The sequence below is a fragment of the Phodopus roborovskii genome, unplaced genomic scaffold (genome assembly GCF_943737965.1).
Source record: "Phodopus roborovskii unplaced genomic scaffold, PHOROB, whole genome shotgun sequence".
NCBI classification, from domain to species: Eukaryota; Metazoa; Chordata; class Mammalia; order Rodentia; family Cricetidae; genus Phodopus; species Phodopus roborovskii.
This window is the reverse complement of record NW_026126511.1, coordinates 18,711,923-18,730,392: the sequence shown is the minus strand read 5'-3', so window position 1 is coordinate 18,730,392 and position 18,470 is coordinate 18,711,923. Positions and strand designations below refer to the sequence as shown.

Genomic DNA, 18,470 nt, shown 5'->3' with positions numbered 1-18,470 from the left:
GTCTCTCAGGTGGGCTCAGAGGTGTACAGAAAGGTGGCTGCCTTCAGGCTGGAGCCAGCCACCAGCGGCATGTGTCAGAGGAATGTGCTAAGCTGAGCAGTGCCATCGGCTGACAGAGCAGTTCAATTTGCCTCACACAATCAGAGGACACTGCAGATACTTAATGAAGTCAGACCAGACACACAAAACCTCTAAGAAGGTACAAATGTTTGAAAATGTGTGTAGACTTAAAAAAGAAAAGAAAATGGGTACAAACACTCAGAGGAAAAGATACTAGTTTATAAATAATAAATTAAAGCCTATAAAGGGAGAATAAAATAATGTAAAAAGGATACCCCACACAAAAATGGAAAGACAGAGTCTGGATCCCAGATGGTATCGTGTTGACTTTGAATCTTTGAAATGCTAAAGGACAGAGAATGACACTGGGTTGTGGGAAGGACTGTTGAATTAAACAGCCAAGATACTTCAGAAATGCAGTAACTTTAAAATAGAAGTCAAAAAAATGTATGTTTTGGGGAAAAGGTTATGCTTTTGTTTCCAGAGAATTCAAAAAGTTGTGGATTTCTTCAAGCTTAAAGAGGATTAGGCTTGATTTGGGGAGATCTCTTAAAAATCCTGGCTCCAGACATGAAGAAACAAACCTAGAAGAATTAAAAGACGGGTGGTGCATATTTTACCTATTCAAACATAAAACAAAAAAAAAATTATTTTTGGCTAGCTTCTGTACAACACATAGTTAATGCAGGTAAGTATATCACCTTTGAAAAATTGTGTTTTCAGAACAAAGGGACCAGACACCAGTGAAAACAGCTGGCCCCGGTGATCCAGCCTCTCAGAGTACTTCTATTATACCTTCTTCATCTAGAACAGCTTCAAGGCTGCTGGCTGAGATGGTCCAGCCTCACACACTACTCCAGGAAGGCTTGAGATAGGCCCTATATTTTCCCACTGTACCAAGACTACACAACAGCTAGCTCTCCCAGAACTTGAACATTATCTTTATTTCTTCAGGGTCTCCTAAAGGTGCGAGCACCCCCAGACAAGAGGAAGAAATCTAGAGAATGCAATACCCATATTCCCAATAGGTGGAGTTGGTGGGTTTTGGTCATTCAGTGGGTTATGGATGTTTGTCATCATTTAAGGAGATTGCTTACAATTTATCATTGGTTATGGTCAGGGAAAAAGTTAAATAAGGGAGATTAGATTCAGGGATCTCTTCCCAAAGGTAAAAAAGGGACTATAGTATAGAAAGGATGAGATAAAAAGGTAGATTGTTGAGTCTAGTTTTAGTATAGAAATGATAAGATAAAAGGGTAAATTGTCTACTTTTAAACAACCACTAGTCTCAAATAATTTACATTGGTATGTATTTCTGTATATTGATACAAAATTGAAGTTATTTTTATTACAAAATTCTTTATATATGTTTCCACTATTGTTTAAGGTATTGTACCTATGTAGCTTATTTTAAAATGTAATGTAAATTTCTAGTTTTTGGAAGCTATTTTATGAACTATTTAGAATAATCAAGAAACACAGGTCAATAGTTAATTATAACACAAACTTGTAGTCATGCTAAGTATGTTTTCAAGGTCATACAGAGATATCTTTGACAGACAGTAGATCTTGAAACACTTCAAAGACCAACAGAATATGACATGTATGTTTATGTTAATAACATAAGGCTTTTCATGATATTGAGACATGCCTGCTCCTGGAAGCACTAATTTATTTCAAAAAAGGATGATGGGCACTTAAGAATCCCCATATTGAATTTGCTTTCTTTATAGCAAAAGCTAGCCATTTGGACAAGGGGCTGCCCTTGTTTTGACTGCTTACAGTATGCTATCCAAATTGGATAAGCAGAACACAAAAGAAAGTGACTACTGAACTTTGCCAAGACAAGGTAGGACAGTCTGTCAAAACTCCTCCTTCACAGAAAAGTCTTTCAGATATTCTAGGCCCACAGGTCAAAGATGGATGCTACAACATTACAGAGGAAAATTGGGTGACTGTCCAGGCAGCCAGATGTCTCTGTCACTTCATAGTTTTGGAAGTTGTTTTCTCTGTACTTCCTGTTTACTCATGTAATATTATATCTTTCTTGTGTCTCTGATGGAGTTGAGGACTAGATAGATATAGTTACAATTTCCCTTAGTCATGATGGAAAGTAAATTATGTACAAAATTTAGGACTCCTCAAGAAGATAGATAATGGAGTATTTTCTCTAAATTTGTCAAATAATGAACTGGACCTTCTAAATGTTTTTCTTAATTGGTAATTGTTCTTATAGTTTATGTTTTTGCATAGTTAGAGTTAAAAACCTTTCTTTTAAATTTAGACAAAAAGGGAGAAATGTTATGGAATATTCCTTTACACTGTGTGAAGATATGTCCTTGTGATCGGTTTAATAGAAAGCCAAACAGCCAAAAGCTAGACAGGATGTATAGCAGGAACTTCTGGACTGAGGGAGCACCAGAATAAGAAAGCCAGAGTCCCCAGCCAGACAAAGAGGAAGCAGGGTGGGCAATACAAAGTAAAGGTAACCAGGCCACACAAAAGAATGTAGATATAAAAGATAAGGGTTAGTTTAAATCATAAGAGGTAGTTAGGAACAAGCCTAAGCTATTGCCTGAGCTTTCATAACTAATAACAATTCACTGTGTCATTTTTTTGTGAGTTGGTGGCCCAAAGAGAAATCTGTCTACACATGACTGCATCTCGAGTTGAAAGAACATCTCCCATGCACCACATAGTAGGTCATGAGACCTCTTTTGTGCAAGATGGTCTTTCAACAGTCGGGCTTCTTGGGGCTAAAGAAATGTAAAGAAGATAGGATTGGAATGAAATTTTTAAAAAAATGGAAAACAGAAAACCTGTATTAAACCCCACTTTTACTAGTGTTGGTAATCACAGTTCCAGTTCTGGCCTTATCAACTTCTGGTTTATTTTACCCATCTCTTCTCTTAACAGCTGCATCAATAAAATGGATACCACATGTCCCTTCCACCTTACAAGACTATCAAGACCAAACTCAAACCGTTTGGTAAACCCACAGGCACTAAGTAAGCATTTGTAGTAGCCCATATTCACATATTCTCAACCCTCTTAATTTCCAGATTGCTTAAATGACAATACTGTCACTCATGTCTTCAGCTTAGAGATTCAGCATAATGTAGTATGCCACGCTAACTAGTCCATCCTCTGCAGAGCTCAGCATAGAATACAAAGCCCATTGAGGCTGTGAAAAGGACCATTAAAAGTTTATTTGTCTCATGCTATACTGTCTCAAGACAAAATATATGATGATTATGTGAGCGTTCTGTATTTACACTTAAGAAGAAGAGACAACACATATCTACAGTACATATCTGAACCATCCTCTCACTGGAAGCTTCCCTTCCAAATACTCTTTCCTGTACTACTTGATCCATTGCAATGCATTGCAACTCCCTGTAATTTTGGTTAGCAAGTCTTTCTTTCCTCCAACCCTTAAAAAGAATTCTTATTCCTACATTTGTAATGTATCTGTCATGGATGAAAGTCCTATTATTTAAAAAAAAAATTTTTTTTTTACATGCTTGGTGCCTTTACTAGAGGAGTAGAATTTCTTAAAGAGATAGGTTTGTATAAAGTAAATTTTTAAAAATTTTATCTGTCATCATTAATTTTGGTTTGTTTCCATAGCTCAAATAAGACTTCCCTCAACTCATTAGGACAGTAGATATCCTACTGGCCAAGAACATGCTAGGAAATTCTAATTTTGGAAAAGGAAAATTTCTGGTGAGACTGCAAAGCAAAGACATTTGCTAAAACACAATAAAACCATCAGTTCTAAAAGAAAGGAGAGAAAGAACCACAGCTGCCAAATATATTTTTGGGTTACATTCATCATGTACATATTTACTTTTTCTGTGAAAAATTAAATAAATAAACTTGGGTTGGTGAGCTGGCTCACTGGGTGAAGGCGCTTGCCACTAAGACTGATGGCCTGGGTTTGATCCTCAGGACCCATCAGAAAGAGGAAGCCAGTGCCTACAAGTTGTCCTCTGACCTCTAAGTGTTTGGAGCTGCCTACGGTATGTGCCTCTCAATAAACAAACACTCAAAATGTATACGTGCAATTTTTACATGCAATTTTTAATTTAAAAATAAATAAATGAATAAACAATCCCTTTGTGTAAATGAGTTTCAGTGCACATCTATTAAAACCCTGAGATCTTTGATTTTCCAGCAAGACATCACTTTCCTCCTATGTAGTTTATTCGAGCAACTAACAGTAACCTCACACATTTTCTTCTGTAATTTTCTACACAAGCTCTACCTCCCCAGCCAAATTCTTGGCTCATAAAACGATAATATCAAACTCATTATGCTGCATGCTTACATATCCAAGGGAACTTAAAGAAAGAGGAGGTCAAATGAGGATTGCAACATTTCTTACAAAAATAATGCTTTATTACTTTTACCATCCTTCCAGCTTTAATGGCCTCATCCACTAGCAAAACAGACATTAGAGGGAATTTATTACACTACTATTATCACTATCATGTAGTGCCCTGCAAATGCTTCCTTCTAAAGTAGCTGTTGTGGGTTAGGCCTGGTGATTTGTTTTAGTATGGGTATCAGCAAACCATTGCCTTCCCTATTGGAGAAAACGCTGGAGCAAAGGTGGTAAACCCAAATGATCTAAAGCTAATAAAACAACCCAAGTCTGTAAAGAGTAATTATTTGTATAGTATTACCATCATCACCCTATTCTGTGAAGACGAGCTCTGGAATGTCACATCCAGTGCTTGTGGGAGCCATGAGCAGCTAGAGCAAAATTCAGAGGCCTTGTCAGGTTCAAATCTCCCCTTTACAGCTCACTGGATATTGACTATAAACATACTGCTTAACTCTGATCATAATTTGCTAACAACTTCATAAAACACATAGTATAGAGCTTAGTTCCAGCTCCTTGGGAGACAGAAGCAGCAGGAGGACTGTTTGAGGCCAGGACCTTTGGGTTGTAGCAGCCTACACAGAGCTGGGGATAGCATCAAGGTCAGCATCAATATGTCCAGTGCCAAAGAGTTGGGACCACTGAGTTTTGTAACAGAGGCAAAACCAATTCAGACTGGAAATGGAGCAACTTATGATACCAAATATGTAGTAAGATAGAAATAACTTTGCAACATCCATAGCAAAATAGAAGTAATATAATACAAACAGCTCATATCTACTATATGCCACTTGATATAGGATACACATATTATATGGCATAAACACAGATGAAATATCAGTGAATATTTGTTCACTAAAGGAAGAAAATTCTGTTTCAGAATCAAAACTTAAAAGAAATCCCTCAAATATACAAAAGTCCGGGGAAATAATTTAAATTTTAATGATCCATTACTCTGCACAACAGGAAAATTACAAAACCCATAATTTACACATTCTGCTAAGTAGAATAATTAAAATGCTAAAATTTTTATGTTCTGTAACTTTAGTCTTTTTCATATTCATCAGTTAACTTCTATTGTTCCCACTCAATAAAGATGTATCCCTCTCTGAATGTAATGATGCTGTCCCCGCTGCATAGGAAAATAACAAGCCCTATTGCTCATAACTACAGGCAGCAACTCTTCCATTCTTCTACACTTTCACATTGTAGTCAGTCCATCATTGAAGGAAACAAGGAGAAGAACTCAAGCAGGACAGGAACCAGGAGGTAGGTGCTGATGCAGAGGCTATGGAGGAGGATGCTTACTGGCTAGCTCCTCATAGCCTACATAACCTATTTTCCCATAGAACTCAGGCCCACCAGCCTGGGAAAAGCACCACACAAAAGAGTCAGGATCCTCAGGATCAATCACTAATTAGGTAAACACCTCACACCTGGATCTTATGGACACATTTTCTCTAAGGAGGTTCCCTCCTTTCCAGTGTGTCAAGGTGATCGAGACTGGCCATCCCAGTTAATACTCACCCATAAAAGAGGCATCGACACGCAGGAGCACACTGAACGCTAAGCATGGGTAAAATTCCCCACTGGATGCTCTCTGTGTATTTTGGTCCTCAAGCCCATTCTGTTGCGATAATTTGTTTTGGGGTTTACAGGTGAGTAAACTGGGAGGAAAGAATAACCTCTCTAATTCAACGGCTACAAACTAGGTAGTCTGATGTTTTGCATTCTATCCCGTTTGATTCTGGTATTCTACAGGGCTTCTCTTAACAATAAGATTTTTTTATTTTTCACCAGTTCAGGAACATGCAGTCAACCGAGGACCCACTGGCTGATGGAGCAGAGTGCATGCAGCTGGTCAGGAACCGGTGGGTTAGGAGGGAAGAGACTACCGCAGGCAGGGTCATTGTTGGCCTAGTGAATGGGCCTTGGTATGGAAGGTACAGGGACTGCCCTGGAATCACTTCTTTCAATGAGTCTTTAGGCTCCATGTGAGAGGCCAGGAGAATAAAATAAGGAGTATGCTCTTTCCCCTCTCAAGGTGCTTGTTATGCCAGAAGGAAACAAAGCAAATTAGCAACAGATGTCCCGTATTCAGGGCAAGAGCATACAGTGTGGAATCCAGTGAATTCTAAAGCAGCAGGTTGTAACTAAAACAGAATCCTGCAGAACAAGACAGTGATGCTCACAGCCATGGTATTCACCCAAACAGGAAAGATCTAGACAGTGAGGACATTTGAGGCTGCTTCTCTGGGCTTAGTTTTCTTCTCCGTTCTACAATGAATCGCAAACCAGAATTGTATTTTTCTCTTAACAGGTTGACTAACTAATAGAAACTCCAGGAAACTCCACTAAAAATGGTAAAGATTTTCTTTTTAATTTTATTTTTACAATTTGTCAATGTTTTGCTTTTTTGGTTTGTTTGTTTGTTTTGTTTTGTTGTTTTCTGTTGTTTAGTTTTGTGAGACAGGGTCTCTCAAGGAACCAAGAGCTCACTGATTGGCTAGACTGGCAGGCCAGTAAGTTCCAAAAATCCATTGTCTCCTCCCTTTTACCTTTGGTGTTACTGATATTCCAGTACCAGGGACCTGAACTTGGGTTCAGGCACTTTACAATCCACAGCATCCCATCCACCACAAAGTACCCATTCTACAAATAATCATTATTGTCTATCACTGTCAGTGTTTTCTAAATGCTCATTCTAATATGTTTCACTTAATTTTGTTTTTAAAAGCACAGACAGGTCACCTACATTGCAATCATGCTAACAGTTAGGTACTTTCATACCAGTTCCATAGAAAGTTCTTTTTAAGACTTAACTCTTTCAAGGTCACCCGGCAAATCTCTGGTAGGAATAGGAAGGGATAGAACCCATGACCTTTGGCAGTCATCAGATTTTCTACTCACCCTTGGAAACCCCTCCTCCTGTGTCACTTCCTCGTTCACTCTGAGAAACTGGAATGTCCATGTCTTTTCTTTAGTGGGGAAGACCGACCGGGTCAGGGTCCAGAATAGTCATCAGTCAAACTGGTCGCCGCCATGCCAGTGCCTTATAGTTCTTCAGAGGGACTTTTATCCACATTACCTCATGTAACCCTCACCTCAGTTCAAAAAAATTGACCAAGGTCATCTTGAGTCAATATGCAGGAAAAACAGGCTCAAATGGAGACATGTCTACCAAAACGCGCTCCCTGTCCAGGGTGCTCTTAGAGGGCACCTGAGGGAAAATGAGTGATTTGCTTTCATTTCACCGTTTTCCAATTATCTATCCAGACTGTCTTTATGCAAAAGCACTCATACAAATTTACAGTAATTTATCTTGTTTTCTTTGAGAAAACATGGGTTTTATGTTTTCTTATGAATCACTTTATGTTCTCATATGAATTAGCTTGTTAATCTTATTTTGAGAATAGCTTTTTACTAAATGCAGAATCTGATTAAACAAACTTGTTGATTAATTGCCCTATGTGTGGTCACATTTTGCTATAATTATTATCCATAATATCCATAGTGTGAGAGGCTAAGATACCAGTGCAGACAGAGAATATGCAAACACACGCCTAAACATAAAATTAAATATACACATAGCTAACGTATATACATGTGTAATATATACATTTGTATCTCCACCAAAAAAAAAAATGGGAGAAGCTACATGCTACATACTCTGAAAATCATAGTAACTGCTGTACCTTGGACATAAATTCTGTCACAGCCAGTAGACAATAATCAGGGCCTTCAGTGGGAGAAGAAAAGTAATCCAAACACTCCAAATGTTTGTCCTCTCAGTTTCCATGTAGCAGGACCACCACAACGGCTCTCTGATACTCTCGGTATCTTGACATGTAGGCAGCAATACTGTTTGGACCAGTTTAATAAGTATCCAAATAGATATGTACTTCACAGTCAACAATGACATGCAGTGAATGACCTGTGCTTAGCACTAACTGCAATATCTACATCACAGCCTACCCATCCATGCCACCCTTAGAACACTAAGGAAAAAGAGAGGGTAGAAGGAAGGTAAGAGTGCTGGAGAACGCAGTTATCCATCTGGATATGACATAGCTGTTTCATTCAAAAATTCACCGCAAGCTCTATTTGCCTGCAGAAGATTCATACAAGATCAAGCCAACCAGACAGGAAGTATCAAGAAAATTGTATATATGTATGAAATTGGGGAAAAGAGTGTATACTGCCCGGAGCAATCCTGGCATAAGCCTTAGAGATTTTTTAGAATAGCCCATTGTGTTAGAAGAGTAGCTACCTTCAGTCCCAATGAACCTTCTCCCCCCTCCCCAACTTCCTGATAAGTAGAATTTGGGCTTACAGGAACGTGGTTATGTTATTTAGTAACCCCTCCTGCTGGGACCTTTTTACCCTGCTAATAACCTGCTTATCTCCACCTGCACTCCCCCTTAGCCTCCCTGCTATCCTGCTCACCTTCGGTGACCCATGACTAAGAACATTCTGCAGTCCAGTTGCCAGGCAACGGCCTCTCCCTTCTGAATCCCCGCCCCACCTGGTTTCCTGCCTTAAACACTATATAATGTGCTTGAGAAAAAGTAAAATTTTGCAGCTTGATCAGAAACCCTGCCTTGCTGTCCATTTCTCGTGTCTCCTGTCTGTCATTGCAGGTCCTTTGAGGTTCAGGCCCTCTTTGCTGCCCTGCGGCTGGGGCATTTATACATATATGAAATTGTGGGAATATAAAAGTTCTTCTATAAATAACAAAACAAGTAAATGTGTATGTCTGTAAATATCTATAACAAATGTTAGAAAAAAAAAAAAGACTTTGAGCTGAATAAAAGGAAGAAAGGCCATATCAGAGCACAACTCTCTCACTGGGTATCCTATAATCCGCTGCCAGACCAAAGCAAATTTTATAGGGTGGTATAATTACTCAAGTAGCCACTTTGTGACAATAAACACTCCAAACCAAGAAATCCTTTTGTAACCTAATTACTGAGAACATATAGAGAAAGCAACCATTTAATCCAGAGCATGTGTCTACCACAGGAACTCAGTAGCTGACTCCAGACTGGGTGCGGTTTGTGTGGGCCCCCAAGAAGGAATTCTGATGGATTGAAGTCACATAGAGTTAGAACCCTGACAGAGCCACAGGCAGCTGACCTTCCAGGCACAGGGCAAGGCCCATCTGTCGGCTTCCATTCTGCATCTGGGAATGGAGTGGGTGTGGTAGATGAGTTAAGGCTGTGTGGTTTACAGGGTGTTGCCAGGGATTTCATTTCAATATTTTTACCCTTATATTTTATATACATTTAAAACCAAAGGCTGTGCCTAACTCACAAGCTGAAAAATGAAAAAGTTCTTAGATTTTTTTTGTATTTTCTTTTCTTTTAGGAAAATAAGAGGGACATAGGGTACACTCCTGTCCTGTACTCAGAAGGTGAAATCAGGAGGACAGAGTGGGTTACAGGCCTGCCAGGGTTACACTGAAAAAAGAAAAAAATGAGATCAAAACTGCAAGTACTTCCAGTCTGCCATTGCACAGACGCTGCAGTCCATTCCAGAACTTATAAAAATGGAAGTTACTTCCCAAACAAAAAGACAGCACTAGAATTAATTTGGAGATTCTTAGCTCTTGTGTGTTAATCAATATACAAGCACCATAGGTAAAACAGCATACTACTACTAATAGTAATCATAATAGTGTTTGTGCCATTACCACTTTTGTGCAATTACTTTGTGTTCATACACACACACTTCAGTGAACGTTTATGAACCCCGAACACTTAAGAATGCCTCTCCTAACTACAAGCACACAAATCATCTGGCCTCCCAATTTTACTGAATTATCTTAATGTTATTTAACTTCGATCAATATGAAATTCAGTACTTTTTATTTTGTAGTTATTGGGGGGGGGGATGCCCAGGACAATTTTACATTGTCAGCTATTTTAAGGCACCACCTCCCAGGACAAGGTTCCTCACAACAACAAAGTAACCAGCACTTCCCATTTGGAATGTTCTCAGTACAGGCCTGGAGGCACCAGCACTTAAATCACCTTTGCTAAGATAAAACACATTGGGTTTTAAATAAGTAATTTCATGATGTGTTTCCCCTTCGCAAGGAGGCAAAAAGAAAATTTCTGTATGATCAGAACACCACAGACTCTAGGTTGCATGCACACTCTTGAGGACTGAACATCAAGCACCCTAGGAGAAAGGGTGCTTCCACTCACTGCCTTCTCTTTTGGAACACATACAGACAGCAGCTGGAGTAAACAAGCAGCCAAGAGTCTCTAAGGTCAAGGTCTCAACAGCTACACCAGGACCATTTCCTCCCAGATGACATGGTTTCTTGAAAAGGACTTTCTAGAGGGAGACAATAATGTTCATTCAATAAACAGTCATAAAAAACATTCCCCAATAAAGCTGAACTGGCCAAAGTTTCTTTGAAATATGCCTAAGTAGTAGACAAATAACTGAAATCAGACTTAGCAATCAAGAGAAGTCCTCAAGAATGTTTTATTTACCCTGACACAGCTATATTAGTTAAATAGATACAACTCATAAATTATTGAATTTTCATGTGAAAATATGTTAATTGTGCCAGTTTAAGAATATTTCATATTAACTATGGATTAACATAATAAACCTTTTTATCTAATGCATGAAATGTTCTTGCCAATTTTTGAGTGCTTTTTGAGTGCTCAAATTGCAGTCTCCCAGACTCAAACCAGAGCAGACTAGTAGGCAGTCTAGTATCAAGATTGACCAGGCAGCATCGATAGAGATGTAGCTTAGGCAATTGAAATGTCTGTCTTCAAAAATCCTATTTCTAACAAGATTCTACAGTTAATTTTTCTCAAGCCTAAAAATAAACTCTTTACGTAACCAATCTCTACCTGTTTCTCATTTTTTTCTTTTCTTTCTTTCTTTCTTTCTTTTTTTTTTTTTTTTTTTTTTTTTTTAATGTGCCTAACATCCAGATGAGGACCTATTAGTAAACCGGGATTTTTTTTCTAAGAGAGGAGGGGTCGCCCTGTGGTAATTAAATGCCAGTCTTAAAAGCATGTCTTGGATGACGGTTTATTTTCTCATCAAAGTGACCATTTCTATTCACATCAGAAGCTGCTGCGTTCTAAAAGCCACCAAATGTCTCCCAAAACGTTTACTTATCCAAACAACTCTCTCCTCCACTAAGAAAAGGGCATGAAGGCTTCGAGGTGGATTTGCAGAATGACGTGTATTTGATTGGCAGATGTCTAAGAAGCAACTAGATGCACACGCACCAAATGTAAATAGATCCTCTGCCTGTCTCTCCCGTGTTACAGGGAAACAATATTAATGCCAAGTTAAAATATCACAGTTCTCGGTCGAGAATTCTATTAGCCAGTAGAATTATTTAAAACAATCCATACAGAACTGAGACTTAAGCCATCTGTACGGTTAAATTAGAGAGCTGACAATACTAAACACAGAAACTGTTTATCCAGATTACACATTCCGTTGTACTAATACTCTTTAACTCAACAAAGTCAGCTTTTATCAGCTGAATTAGGGCAATTACTAGTAAAGTATGCAAAACTAGAAGAGCAGAGGAAGGGGGGCTGGGAAGCTACAGGATATCTAACAAAGGAATTGGTACTTTTTCCAGGCATTTGCCTCAAACGCATGGGGAAACAAAACTGTTGAGTGCACCCCACCCTTTCCCCAAAGATAAAAGTTTGCAAAGTTCTGAGAGGCAGCTCTCTACCCAACAAAAGCAAGATTGATTCTCCCGGTAGGAGAGCATCTAATGTGAACACCAACTAATGTCGTGGAGGTCAAGTCTTAGCCCTCTTAGCTGAGCGTCTAAGGCGAGAAGCAGCTCCTAGGCCACTCCACCGGTTTCTCAGCCCAGGTGGCCTTACAAAGTTGGCCCTTGTCAACTCGGGCCAGGTCCTTCGAAATTGAAAATAACAGCCACGGGCCAGCCCCTGGCTACTCCCATGGACCAGGCATGGTAGCAAGTGACAGTTCCACATCATTACTACCAGAGACAATAATGAATGTAGCGCCAGGAACACTATTCATGCCAGCAATGTTATCTCCTCCTTAACCCTTTCCCCTCCACACTCCAGTGCTCACACACTGCTCGCCCAGCCCCGGTGCGGTGCGGCTATTCATCCAGCCCATCCATTACTGGGGACCAACTACTTCCACGACACCCACCCACCCCCCCGTTCAGCCCTAGGGGTTTATTTCTCATCCTTGGCAACTGTCAGGCAAACACTGCAACCAACAATTCCAGTCGGGGGAGCAAAGCATTTGCTTAATTCACGTTACTTGCTAAGTTCTTTTTAAAATGTTTAGGGAGTGGGACAAGTAACCTCCCTCTTTCTTCTCCGCGAATCCGACTGCCGCTCTTGGCTCGGCAATAGCATCGCCCTTCCCCGGCCCCCTCCCCGCTTCCCAACACTTTCCCCCATTTAAGAACACAGACCAACCAAAATGATTTAACTTGAGCAGATGACAGAAGGAAAATAAAATACGTTAAGAGAATACGATCTGATTTGGGATGAAAAAAAGAAAAAGAAAGAAAGAAAAGAAAGGAGGGGGTTGTTTATTTTGATAAAAAACGGAATCGGCACAGACCTGAACAGAAGCTGCAGAGCAGGAGAAATTGTTTTCTTTCCCTCATACAGAGTCCCCCTCTCTCTCGCCCTTTCTCTCTCTCACACGCGCGCACGCACACACTCGCGCGCACACACACACACACACGGCGTCACCCGCGCACACTCACACACACACACACACACACACACACACACACACACACACACACACACACACGCACAAGCAGAGCCTCTCAGCGGTTCTCTGCAGTTCTCAGGAAATGAATGGGGGGCAACCCAGGGAACTGTTGTACTTGCAAATGACTTACCCAGATCACATGATGCGCTAAATGTAGGGTGGGCCGGTGGGTGGAGGCTGCCGAGACGCGAGCCCAGGTCTAACGTGGGGAGCCTCGCCAGGCCCGCATCGAATTACCCCGGGGCCCAGCCGAGGGGGTTGCAAGAAGCCGTTTCTCCTCCCTTTGCAGCCCGCAGCTCAGGAAATCGGAGAGGCGCGGGGGTTGGGGCGGGGTGGGGCGAGGTTGGGGTGTGTGTGGGGTAGGGGGGGTGAAAACAGAAAACCCCCAAACAAAAGAGCTTCTGGTCCTCCTCCCCAGAAACAAAGCCCCGCCGCTGCGGGCGAGCCCCGGGGTGGGGCCGAGGGCGGGGGCGGCGGCGGGGAGGGGCTCGCTCAGCAGGCGCTAAGTCGCTTTATTGCCATAAAATGGGGCCCCGAGCCGCTCCGCCGGAGGATTAGGAGGCGGGCTCAGAGTGTGATGGTTGAAATCCCCTGTGGGAAACTAACCCCTCCCCGATCGCAGAGGTAGAACGCAACACCCACTGCCCAGCCCTCTCCTTGCCAGCCTGGCCAGCGGCAGGGGGTGGGTCCGCGGAGCCACCACCCCGCCCCACCCCGCCCCACCCCTGCCCCCGCCCCTGGCCCTGGGCCTTCGCCGCGCCACCCTGTCACCTGCACCACCTCTCTGCGGCACCCTAAATAACCCACACATGGCCTCTGCCACTCGTTAGCTGCAACCTGGGTGGAATTCTAGGGGTCGCGGAGACAGGAACCCCCTGATGGCAACTCTCGGGACCAGACTCTTACTGAGCTGCCACCAAGTCCCCCTCTTTTGTGTCACCACGCGCCTAGGCAGACTTGGGGAAAGAATTTGGAGACGATTAAAGAGGCCCTCGCCCACTCCTCACCGCAGCCAGGGTGGGTGGGGACGAGCGAGGAGGCGCCCCGCGCCCAAGCTGTCCCCGCGGCTCGCCCGCGGCTAACTTGGAAAGGTGTGGGCGGAGCCGGCCGAGTGTGCGGGGTCCGCCCCCGGGCGCCCGGCGGCTTGGGCAACAATGGGGTCCCGGCGGGGGCTGCCCCGCGGGTGGCGCGGGCGGAGAGACTCGACTAACGACAGGGGGGGGGATCATTGTTTGGGTTTGAGTGTGTCGCGCGTTCCAGGAAAGACAGGGCGCCCCGCTCGCGAAGGTTCACCTTGGCGGGATGAATGGGGGCGAGGTGCGGGTGTGTGCCTCTCTCGGCAACGCTGGCACACCGGGGCGCCTGACCGCGCCGGTTATTTGGGAAAGCAGTGAAGTCGATGTCGCAGGGAGGAAAGGAAGCTGGAGCTGAGCTGGGACCCCAGCCAGGGCTCCAGGACACGAGCAGGGGACAGATCGGTGCTCGGTCCTCGGAGGGGAGCCCGGCGCTGGACGCCATCCCGGGCGGCCCCGCCTGCGCGCACCGGGCAGAGGATCCGCGAGATTCTGGGCGGGGAGAGGGAGGAGGAGGCTCCGCTGTTCCCGCCGCGGCTCCGGGGACTCCGGGTCAAGCCGCCCGGGAGGGTCGGCGGGGGCGGGGACAGGAGGAAGCGGAAAGGGCCCGGCGGGGTGCGAGAGTAAGGCTGACCCCGGGAGGTCGCTGACGGTCAGAGGACTGTGGGTACCACTTTCTTGAAACCTAGGTGAGCTCCTGGGGCCTGACACCCCGACCCAGTGCCTCTGAGCCCGCCCTGCGTGGGAACCCGCCCTGAAGGTGGGAGGCTGGAAGGGGAAGTTTGTATTAGAGAGAGAGAAAAAAAATTGCAGTTCTGTGGAGTGGAATGGGGTTGGGAAGAGAAACCATGGGGAGGCCGAGGAACAGGAAATGAGAGCGAAGGAGCAAATTCGAGCCAGGAAAAGCCAGTTTCTACATCAGCGTGTGGCTTTTGCTGAGCACTTAAGGCCCAGGTGCGCTATTAATGAAAACAAAGGCGGGGCACCGGCTGGCTGGGCTTTGCCCTTGCCACGTTTCCTGCAGGAGAGGAATGGGAAAGGTGGTGCATCCACAAGAGGACTGGAGCGGCCTTTTCCTAGTCAGGACAGGATGAATCAGCGGGCCCAGAGTCCTCTTAGCAGGAAAACAGGACTGAGAGAGACAGTGTGTCCCAGTGCTAAGGTTTCTAAGAAGAACAAATGAGATAAGTGTGAAAGTGTCTGAAATTTGTGTAGCACACTCTTCCAGAGAAGTAGCTCCAATAATACAACAGTTGGAGCTGGGAGTGTGGGTCTCCGGCCCCCAGAGAGGAAATGGAACCTAGAAGATGAAGAATTCAGTGCTGCAATGTGTGTGTGTGGGGGGGGGGGGTCTCTGTTCCAAGAATTGGCAGCTGCAAAATCGCAACCTGAGCTGATCTCGAGCCAAGAGAAAAAGCCCTCTCCGCTCTTCTGCATCGGGACAGAAAGAACGCTGTAAACCTAAGTTTGAAAAATGGCAAAAAATCAACAAATGTGCATTATTTAAAGGAAAATAGCTCTTCTATTGGGATCACTGTGAAATTCCTCTGTAGGTGGGGCCGGTATAGGCAAGGAGTGAGTTTAACTAAGGGCGGAAGGGTGCTCTGAGAAATTATGTCATCTTGGCAGTTCTTAGGCTAACAGCTTTCTCAGAGAGCTGAGTGCTGAAGCAGATCATCGATACAGTCTACAGAAATGCTACTATGCGCGGGAAAACAAAATGCCTCCTCCCTGTGCCAACGGCCATGGGCCTGTTAGTCAAATGATGACGTTTGAAACTAATCTGCAAGAATTCATTCCAGAGGGAGAAGGAAATTAAGGGCAGGTCAAGGTTAATGTCTAGAGTCGGAATAGGGCATGTGGTTAAAAGAAGGAAGTACATCAAGTATTAGGAAAAATGCTAGCAGCATTTTGGAAAAAAGAAATTTAAGTAGAATTAGACATGTTAAAATATGGCAACTCCCCAGCTATAAAAGGGTTGGGGAAGGCTGAAAAAGAAAATACAAGCTTGTGAAAGTAGAGTCACTTATCCTGAGAACAGGGATGGGTGTGGAAAAGCAAATACAAATTTTAAAGGGATGCGTGGATCTTTATAGTGTGTGTGTGTGTGTGTGTGTGTGTGTGTGTGTGTGTGTACGCGCGCACGTGCAAGGATTTGTTTCAAATGAATTGATTATCTTTCTTCCTCGGCACAGAACTTAAAACTTGAAATGTGGACAGAAGGAAGTGAGGAAAGGAAATATGTCCTGCCTGAGAAGGATGGGAATAGCTTTTGTGGTTTAGACTTTTCTACTCGACTCCACGTGAATTCAGGGCTATGGAAAATCGGAACAAGAAAAAATAACAAAGTCCAATTTTCACAATGCAGAGAAAAATCTCTGAATCTTAGAATTTCAAGGCTGAGACTATTTATGAAATCGAATCCCATAGGAAACCAGTATATTTAAAAGCAAAGCTTTGGGCCAGGGATAATGACCCATTCCCCTGCTTACTTCTTACTTGGTCTTTAACTGTAAGAAAAATGAAGTACTAAAAAGTGTAACAGTGTTATGTTGAGCTATACACACATTGGATTCTATTTACCTAACACAACGTCCAGAAAAAATGAGAGAGCACCAAAAAAAAAAAAAAAAACGTAGGCACATAATACAAGTGACTCCACGTCAATTATATAGCAAAACTAAAAACTGGAGGTTTTTAAAAGATAGGAAAGCAAATATCTCTACCCACAACCCTTTTTAAAATCTAATACTTAACTAATGGTAATTTACTGAAAATCAGTATCACTGGGAGAGAAATTGTTTACCATATAAAGAGGTTTAAACCTGTGCCACACCCCAAGGGCTGTATGGTAAAACTTCTCTTCAATGTGTATTAAAAGTCATTAATCCTTTGGATTAAAGAAGGCCCAATTGCAGGGAAGATTTCACAGGGGCTGTGGGTAGAGCTGGGGGGGAGGGGAGACAGTGCATTTCAGAAATCAAGGCATTGCTGACAGATTAGAGTCAACTGGAATGAAAATAAAAGTGATTCTCACAGCTCTGCATGAAGCTAAAAAAGCAACCCTACTTCCCCCTGGGCCGAGCATGCAAGCGAACAGATAGATCCTCACTGCTGATTTTTGTTCCACATGCCGTATTTGGGCAATAATGTGCAGCAAAGGGGAATTCTGTTCAAGTGTGAGAAAGGCACGTTTAGAATCCTTAGTACAAATGCAAACAGCTGGTGATATTATGCGATGATGTAGTAAACAGCATGTTTTGATTTGGATGGTGAACTGTCTGAAAATTAGGAGAGAAAAACTCCATTTTATGATGTCGTCACAATCATCACAGCTTTGTTTTTTTTTTTTTTTTTCCGTTTTAAATGCCACATATTAGATATCCACTTTTCCAAGTTCCACCCACATTTTCCTCAGATCTTGGTGCCATTAACATCAGAGCGTCTTCAGATCCCCAGCTGTAACTACCCTACCTCCTATTTGGACTGCCCACCTCTTTCCTAGACAAAGCCTGAATTATGATACAAATTACATCATGTAATCATATATAAAATCATATATATCCAACTTGGAGTTGGTACAACTGTTGGCATCATCCTGGCATGTAAGAGAATCTTGTTTTGATTTTCTTATCTCATATTCTTTCCTGCAGTCCAAGGAGTCAGTGCACCAAAGCCCGGCCACCCTGGATGCCTTTACCAAGTGGTTCTTCTCCCATTGAATCCTCAAAACATGGCTGCATGACACTCCATACACATGTGGGCATGGCCTCCCAGTCATTGAAAACATTCTCTCTTCCTTCTTAGAACTGTTTTTTAAATGTAAGGCAAAGACTATGTCATTCACGAACTAGTGTGCAAGTCCCTCCCAGTGCTGTGTGTGTGGGTGTGTGTGTGTTTAGAAGAGTCACAGTTTTCCCACCTACTTAAATATTTCCCTTGTACTGAAAGTTGAAACCCATGAGATGGTTATGTGGACCCATGTGAGACATACTAGATCAAATAGACATCAATAGATGTTGATTTCTCACTGCATCCATCTTTAACATAAACATGGAACTTCCACTAACTATAATTGGCTTACCTATTGCAAATAATACATTGAGAATCAGAGCTGTGTTTTAACTCTTAATTGTTTATTTAATTTTCTTTTTAGCTCATAGTGCTTACTTAATTTCACTGTC

General features: G+C 42.8%; 1 protein-coding gene across 3 annotated transcripts in view; it reads right to left on the bottom strand.

Moving 5' to 3' along the window:
• Positions 1-14,038, bottom strand: part of Klf12 (KLF transcription factor 12) — a 397,981-nt gene extending 383,943 nt beyond the window's left edge. Inside the window, exon 1 of one of the 3 annotated variants that reach the window (XM_051195288.1) lies at positions 13,344-14,038. The gene's annotated coding sequence lies outside the window, so the exon portion shown is untranslated. Of the gene's footprint in view, positions 1-13,054; positions 13,181-13,343 lie in introns of those variants that run through there. The other 2 variants (XM_051195289.1, XM_051195290.1) reach the window with 2 other exon arrangements.
• Positions 14,039-18,470: the final 4,432 nt, after the last annotated feature.